Genomic DNA, 8565 nt, shown 5'->3' with positions numbered 1-8565 from the left:
ATGGAATTGTTATTTTATAACGCAATGGTCCCTACAATATCGAGTTGTAGAGAGTGCACTGTAGTTATTTTTCTAAAACCGAGCTCTATATGTACTGATATTACGTTACATTACATTACATTACATAACTTTACAAAAGTTTTAAATCACTTCAGAAAAAAATGTGAACACTGGATCCGTGCATTCAGCTCATAACATATTTAATAACTGATTTGGTTGTTCGACTGATTGTATGGAGATTTCGTTTTTATGGCTTTCTCATTCTAGGGTAATTCAAACAGTTAGTTGTGCATTGCACTGAGAAAGCCAAAAAAACGAAATATTTAATAACTTAAGAAAAGCTTCAGTCTAGTAGGGAAAATGTTGAATCGCTCAACGATAGACTCATTTCTGAAAGTGTTACATTTTTTTGACTGATTTATCTTTTTCGGAAGTAATGCCACGAGCTCAAGGGAACACCTGAAACAAGAATCTGGTACACACCCAACCGGTGGATGTAAGATTCGCTTACAATTATGTGGGATTCATCATCAGAGGATGTTAGTGGAGACCGCATGAACCGAGGATGCGATATACCAAGCTGCGGTCCAATGCAAGAAAATTGGAGACCGAAAAATGTAGAGTGTATTAGTGACTTAAATTAGTTATGTCGAAACCAATAGGAATCAGATTGCCGATTGGACTCGAACCACGAACGTTGCGATTATCAGACCTGTGCTTTCTCCACTGCTCTCTCCATGCTTCTGAATATGGTTAGCCTAAAAGCAAACATGAAGCGCTCATTTGCTCGCATACTCGACTTCGTATGCTTTTTCTGCTGGAGAGATTCGAGGCAAGTGTGTGCGTCGTTCTACAATGTTCTACAATGTGCGTCGTTCTACAAGCTTACTGGTATAGTCGAAAGCGTAGATAGAACACGAAATAAAAAAAAGACAAAAAACCATTACATCGCCTGCATGGTCAATTTCTAACATTCGTTGCGATGTTTATGAACAGAGGATGATAGGAAACGGAACTAACATTCATTGTAATAGATTTTTGGTTTGCGTGTATATATGAGCTTGTGTGAAGTAAAATAATAATACTTTTTGTCTAAAAGTCAAATCGATATACAGCTTTCGACAATAATGTTCCGCTAATGTTCAGTCGAGGTTTGGTCAAAATTGATCAATTTTGGAATTTTGTACAGCTTTGCTTCAGTGTTGTTCTATTTCACATACATTTTCCCATACAAACTTTAGAGCTCTCCCGCAGCTCTTCACCAAATGCGGTCAAATTTTGAAGGGAGTTGAGGGGAGCAAGGAGTTGTTCAGTTGACCCATCCTAATGCTCATGGATCAACTTAACAATGTGAGAGACTTCAAAGTACCAGATGAGCGCATCTAGTGTTCATAAATCCATTCAAAATGGTTGGTGGCTTCAGCTATTGTCGAGGCGATTGTTGAAGAAAGTTGGATGACAATTAGTAACCAAAAATCAGACCAAAAGTTGTTTTCTAGTTAGTGCCATATGTGACCATCATAAAAGGAATAAAATCATTTTAAAATGTTCGATTTGGGCACACAATTAATGTTTGTCGTCTATTAAACTGCTCCGATCCTGCGAAAAAATCTTGATACATTTTCTAAATTATGAGATCTGTTTGCTTGTTGTAAAATTTTAATGCACGAATGTTTTCAGGGATTTAAATGTTTTGTCCAAATACTCGATTTTGAAAGAAAAAAAAACAACACATTAAAATATTTTCAATATTTTCATTTTGAAAACAGTCCAGGATTCCAGATCTGAAAACATAGGAAAATAAACCACTACGGTAATTTGACGTACTTCCGGCCACGATGACCGTCGAAGTCACACCTATCTGAGGGTTTCTGGAACTTCTACTTGTTCAGTTTGACTTGAACCGTGGAAAAGGCGGGAGTGCGAGTAGTTAGTACTTAAGTCTACTTAGTGTCGCGGTGTGTTTTTCGTCGTATATGAAGTTAAAAATGTGAGAAATCTAAAGGACTGAATATAATGCTACATTGCTACTTTGCCGACCTCACTCCGGCAAAGGGATGCGTCTGTGCCGATACGGATGAAGTATTGACGACAATAATGGTACCTTGAGTAAACGAAATGCATGCAAATCTCCACACACACAAACACATGAGCTCAAAGACAAGTAACGCGATAGTCTATCAATCACTAGAATCAGTTCAGAAAACCGCACACACGATTAGGGAGAGCTAGCAAACAAACAAATATATGGGAAAGGAACAAGTTGGTTTAACTACCCATTTAGTTAAGCACCAAACGGAATGTTATAGTTACTGATGGCTTCCAAATTTATTTACCTTTCTAAACATACCGTAAGATTTCATAAAGAGAAGCAAATTGTTGAGATATTGTTAAAAGTCTAACAGTGCTTCTTGACGCCAAACTCGGCCTACGGATTCTAAACTCCGTCTAATGCACTGAAACGCCATTGAATTCACTTCGGCCTACCGAATGAAGATAGAAATTGAATCGGTCGAGCGCTTCTTTTGATTTTGAGAATAATGGGTGCAACCATTGATATCACGCGTTCTTATTGACTTCGCTTGGTAAAATTTGAACTGAAGTATTGTACCAAATGCATAATTTTCCTGTTAACGCCGTAATAATTTATTTGATGTTTTCTGCTTGATAGGCCCAAAATGGGCGCATAGGCCGAAGTAGTTCTCTACCCTACTATGAACAAACCTAGGTTAGTAACTTAACTAAATGATATAAAGCTTTCTGTTATTTACACTTGAAATAAATGTTAGTTTTCGTAAAATTTAAGCTTTCCCTGTAATGTTAATTTTGGTAGACTAGATTTTTCACATTTGGCGACGATCTAATTTTGCATTAATTGTTGTGTTATTTTTTGTTAGCAGAATTTACCCCGGGGTAAACAGTCTCCACACTCACGTGTCACGATCGGTGGAGGAAATCTGAAAGGAGAAGTTCCTCCAGTGATGATAAATGTGAGGGGGTCGCTCATCATCATCAGCAGCAGCAGCAGTGCTTTTGGCGCGTGGTGTTTAACCCTCCGTTACTCGCGCTGTTGTACTTTGTACAACACACATGAGTTTTCCATTGCCATTTTGTTTCTGAGCTACCAATCGATCTGAAACCAACGAGTATTCCCCAAATAAATTTGTTTTGATCTAAACAAGCTAAACTTTGATTACAGTAAACACCTAAAAAATGCTGATAATAGGGGAAAAGTAAATGGAAACCACGAAAACTGTGACCATACTACGTGGGATTTGACTTAATTGATTACAACATGGAATATATCGAGATCCTGACCAGATAGAAAAAGTTACTGTCTTTCACAAAGTTTTTCAGGAGATTAAAACCTATTGCTTGGTGCTCAATAGCTCAGAATTTGCTCACTATGGGACCCTAGTATACATGTGAAAATCTCATATAAAATATCTCAAGTTCCCAACCAGATAGAAAGGTACTGTCTTCGGAATAGTTGTTCAAGAGGTCAAGGTTTTTTCGCAACTTTGTTGTTGTAGACAGTAACTTTCTTTCTGATAAGGATCTCGAGATATAGCATTTGCGAGAAGTTTACATCTATACTAACACCACGTGGTGAGAAAATTCTTGATTAATGTTTACCAGCCAAAAAGGCTTTGACCTCCTGAACAAATTTGTCGAAGACAGTAGCTTTCTGTCTGGTAAGGATCTCGAAACAAACCACATGCGAGAATTTCTCGTGTATTCTAGCGCTACGTAGTGAGAAAATTTTGAACTACTGTCCACTAGCGAAATTTATCTGATCTGAATCTCGAGATGTTTTACATGCGAGAATTTCGTGTGTATGCTAACGCCACGTAGTGTGAAATTTCTGAAATATTGTGCACCAAGCAATAGAACTATTGTGCACCTATTAGGCATTGACCTCATGAACAACTTTTTCGAAAACAGTAATTTTCTACCTGGTCAGAATCTCGAGCTTAGCATACGCGAGAATTGTACACGTTTACTAGCGCCATGTGGTGAGAAAATTCTAGGCTGCTGTCCACCAGCCAAAAAGTTTTGACCCCCTGAACAAGTTTGCCGAAAACAGTAACTTTCTATCTGGTCAGGATCTCGAGATTTTCCATGTTGTAACCAATTAAGTCAAATCCCACGTAGTACGGACACCGTTTACGCGGTTTCCATTAAAACATTTTCTATTATCCGCATTTTTTGGGGGTTTACTGTTTTAGCTTGTTTTGTTAAAAACAAGTTTTTTCATGAATACCCGTTGGTTTCATATCGATTGGTAGCTCGACTGCAAAATGACAATGGAAAACTCAAACTGTTGTACAAAGTACAACGCGCGAGTACTCGTGCTACAAAAGTTGGCGCGAGTAACGGAGGGTTAACATTGTTCTCTAATACACAAGGAAAGGCTGCCGCAAGCAGTAAGCTGCAGCCCACATAGCATCTATTCACCGAAGAAGGAGGAAGAAGCCGCACCACTACTGATCGGATTCAGTAGCTCATCGTGAGTCACTGTGGGCTATCTATGCCAAGCGCGTCACCCTCGTTCCAAACAACATACAGCTCGCCAGCATCATCTTTGTTGAACACCCTAATAGCTCAGCATTACTCAGCCATCACGACAAAACGGTTCTTTTCAGGACCGCCACAAATTATTGTTGTTTAAGAGTTAATTTCTATTGAACGTTCGTTCACCTTGCTACCAGCCACATCACTTCCAAAGCTCTTTGATAATGTACCCAGCAACCAAACGCTTGTGGTCAAATGCGTGACAGTATTAAAGTGGAACTTAAAAATTCTCGCAATGAGCGAATACCACATGACCTTCTCATTTAACCAGAAACACTTCGAATTAAGTAAAGGTTCTCCTGGACGCAAGGAAAAGCAAAAAAAAAAATCGAATTTAATGATTGATTTCGAGCGTTTTGTGCACGAAAATTCGTAATTTCGTCATCAGAAAACGAGGCGTTTCCGTGATGGTAAAAAGTTGTTTCCCTAGCACAGTCGCCGAATATTGAGGACGTTCTCATACGGTAAATCTACGGTCGTGTCTTAGATACAACCTATAACTTTTTTTTATCTAGTTCGTTTATAAAAAAGCTTAATCGCGTTAGCTTTACGGAGCCAATAATTCTTTGTTCCGTAACAAAATTTACTTAATTATTTTTCTAGTAGGAGTTGAGCCGAATAATCGTGGCTTACTCAAGATAAGATTGGTACATTGTCTAAGAATCGAATCAGGGGTTGAGCTTAGGGTGGGGTTTCGTTGTCTCATCAGAACGTTGTCGCCAGGAAATTTGCATTGAAGACTATAACGGACGTTAACGTCAACAACGACCTTTGTCCTGATTCACAGGGTTGACTTTGTTGTCGGTTGGTTGGTTTTATTTATTAGAAGTCTCAGCTGTAGTTTTTTCATACAATCGAATAGTTTTTAAAATAATCAAATAGCTGATATTTGACTCCTATCTTATTTGTCAATCTTGTGAAGCATATCTGATCATGATAAACTCTAGCTTGACCAACTATGACATCAAAGTTGATGTTCCATAGAAGACCAAACTAGCAAAATTACACAAATAAACCTAAATGGTGTAGCTCAGCTTTCGCTTTCCTTCTTTGAAATCCAGTTCATCAATCCAATTGACTGGGTGAAAATGAATCAGTACAAGCAATGTAGAACTTGTTACGATCTTTAGATTCGATACTAAAACATGATACAGGCTTTCATTGGCCATATAATGAATCCACAAATTTTCCAGCTGTACATGTCTAATTTTGAACGAATGTACTGAAGCCTTTATTTCAAAACTGACTATGCCTCTGGAAAGCTTGCAATGAGATAAAGAAAGAGTTTCACAGATTTAAAGTAACGTTCGGAATCTTTCTGGATCAATACAACTCGTTCCATAAAGCTTTAGCTAGCTAAATATGCATCTAAATGGCTCTCAAAAGAAATGCCTCTTCAAAGGCTATAATAATATGAAGTTAAAATAGCCCGCGGCATTAGACCCAATTGCCCACATTTCTACCTGCAAATTAAAAAGCTATTACCGCACTTAAATTCCAAACGTTACGGTTCATGAGTGCCTGCTTTTGCTTCCAACTGATACCAAACTCCAAATTAAGTGACTATTTTCGCCCATTTCCAAAACCAGTTCGCGGAGAGCCATGAAATAAAGTGTGATCTGTAAAAGATTGTAGGTAGTTATTGTTCAAATTTATCATTTAATCACTCCGTAATTTCCAACCACCTAACAACCATCCACATCATCGTCGCCTCGGCTATGACAAAGAGAGCAACGAAAATCGTTGTCGCTGATTTCGCAAAACAAGCCGGAAAGATACCAATTGCGTGTGGTCATTGTTGTTTTCACTGTTTCTCAACCGACGACGACGACGACGATGCCTGCAATGTGGGACACATCACGGATTTTGAATAAATAAACATATTTTGCGCCCCCTTTGTCACATAGAAATTCCAAAATAATAAACCTACTCAGCCGTCGCCGTCGTCGTCATGGGGAGAAAAGTGAAAACTGTCGCCCTCATCTTCTGCTTCATGCCGCACTTCCTAATGGACGTTTCGAGTCGGGCGAAGATTCCATTCGTGGGTGTGGTGACAAAGGGTCGCATCTTTACCAGCATCTCCTCGCACACAGCACGGCAACAATCGACGATTCATGGTGCTTATTGACAATACCGACCGTGGATCAGGGTTCCTTCCATTCATTTTGGCTAAAAAAATGTTTTATAAAATTATGGAATAATAAGATATTATAATAATATTTTGTTTGTGTAAGCAACAAGAAAAGATTGTGGAGTTTGTGTTTGACACATAATACCAGCCAATGTTGCTGCATGAGAGTCGCAATAAGCGATTTTGTCATTTATCTCACACACTCTTCACTCTTCACTCTTCGCGAATAGGCGATCAGAAAACCGCTCATTGTGGCTCTGTCAAAGCTAAATTTGCAGGTTTTATGTGTCAAACACAAACTTTAAAAATTTATCTTGTTCCTTACATATACAAAATACCATCATAATATCGTATTATTCCATAATTTCCTAAAACATTTTTTTAGTCAAAATGAATGGAAGGCACCCTGCCGTGGATTGCGGATTTCCATTTCCAGGATGTGTGTCTGTGTCTGCAAGACCAATAATGGTCAAATGTAGGTAGATACCGACCATCAACCGGCCGGTGCGGAACAGAGAGGTGACAGATCCATCGCGCGGAGGTTGCATCACCCGGCATAAGCAGATATAATACAGTCACATTCCTCCAGCGCGCGCGCGGACGGCTTACTCAGTGAGCAGAGAGCAGGATGGAGAAAGAAGCAAAGGCCTTGATCGTTGGGTTCGCTTTCGTTGGGGCGAGAAAGACTCTCTTCAAGTGTTGAAGGCGAGCTCAGGAGACTCTCGGGCTGGTGAGCTGGTGTGCGAGATGTGCAAACTGCTGAAGGTAGGTATCGACGTACAGTGCCTTATGAATGACATTCTTTCTCTGGGTTTGGTGCGCAATCGGGTCCTCCATGTGCCAGTAACAGTATCAACAGCATCAACAGCGACGCGAGATGGAAAGTGGAACAGTTCGTGGTTTGGCTGGGTTTCTTTTATGAAACAGGAGGAAGCGCGATGATCGAACACTTGTCTTGAGCTCTGGGGGTGCATGTTGTAAGGCAAGTTATCCAACGGACACACGATTCGAACAACGTTGCGCTCGATGACGCATTTGACAATTATTTCAATTCGTTTGGTGATCGATTGGCCGATTGCATGATAAGGTTTTTTTTTTGCTCCTAACGTTATGGCCATAAGTGGGTCTCTCTGTAAAAATTTGTGCCAGCTGCTGGCTGATTGGGTTCCGGTCTTTTTGGCCGCATTTTATACAATCAAAAAATGCTTATAATAGGCAGTTTGATTGATTTTGATGTATGTACCACAAAATGCCGAGTCCCTTGCGCTCCATGTAAACTTGCATCAGGTTATGCAGTACGGGCTATTACCGACGATACTTGTCGAGTTCGATAATTTTGGAATCGTGATGGATATGAACGGGGCCAGATCCGAGCAATTGTTTGAGCATGGGTCGCTGGAATTTTCCTACATTCAAGCAAGCTTAGTTTCCTTCACAGTTTATATAAATTCTGCTGTTTGATATTTAAAGCAGATTACACCAAATTACTCACGATTAAATTAGCTTGGAATAATGTCTCTGAAATTGCTGATCAATGCCTTCGAGGAGCTTTTTCAAAGTCTCTGATTTCCAGACGACTGCTCCCGAACCTAGTACCGCTTCTCCTCAACAATCAACGAGCCCTTAGCACCCCCGCTGGGTATTCTCCAACAGAGCAAGCGGCCCCCAGCTGCCGATCAGCCAAGCGTCGCCTCACTGCTGCAGCGGCCCAGCCGAATGAAGGTCCCTCGACTGCCCCTGGTTTATCGTATTCCAGTGCTGTGTCAGGTGAGTCCGTTAACGATTCCTCATTTACCTCGGAGGAACTTGTGACACTCGTGGCATGCTGCCCTGTCTCTTGTCACTAAGTATGGACCGTG

The sequence above is a fragment of the Ochlerotatus camptorhynchus genome, unplaced genomic scaffold (assembly GCF_037179485.1).
Source record: "Ochlerotatus camptorhynchus isolate MF236.1 unplaced genomic scaffold, CSIRO-AGI_Acam_v1.1 ptg000371l, whole genome shotgun sequence".
NCBI classification, from domain to species: Eukaryota; Metazoa; Arthropoda; class Insecta; order Diptera; family Culicidae; genus Ochlerotatus; species Ochlerotatus camptorhynchus.
This window is presented reverse-complemented; position numbering follows the sequence as displayed.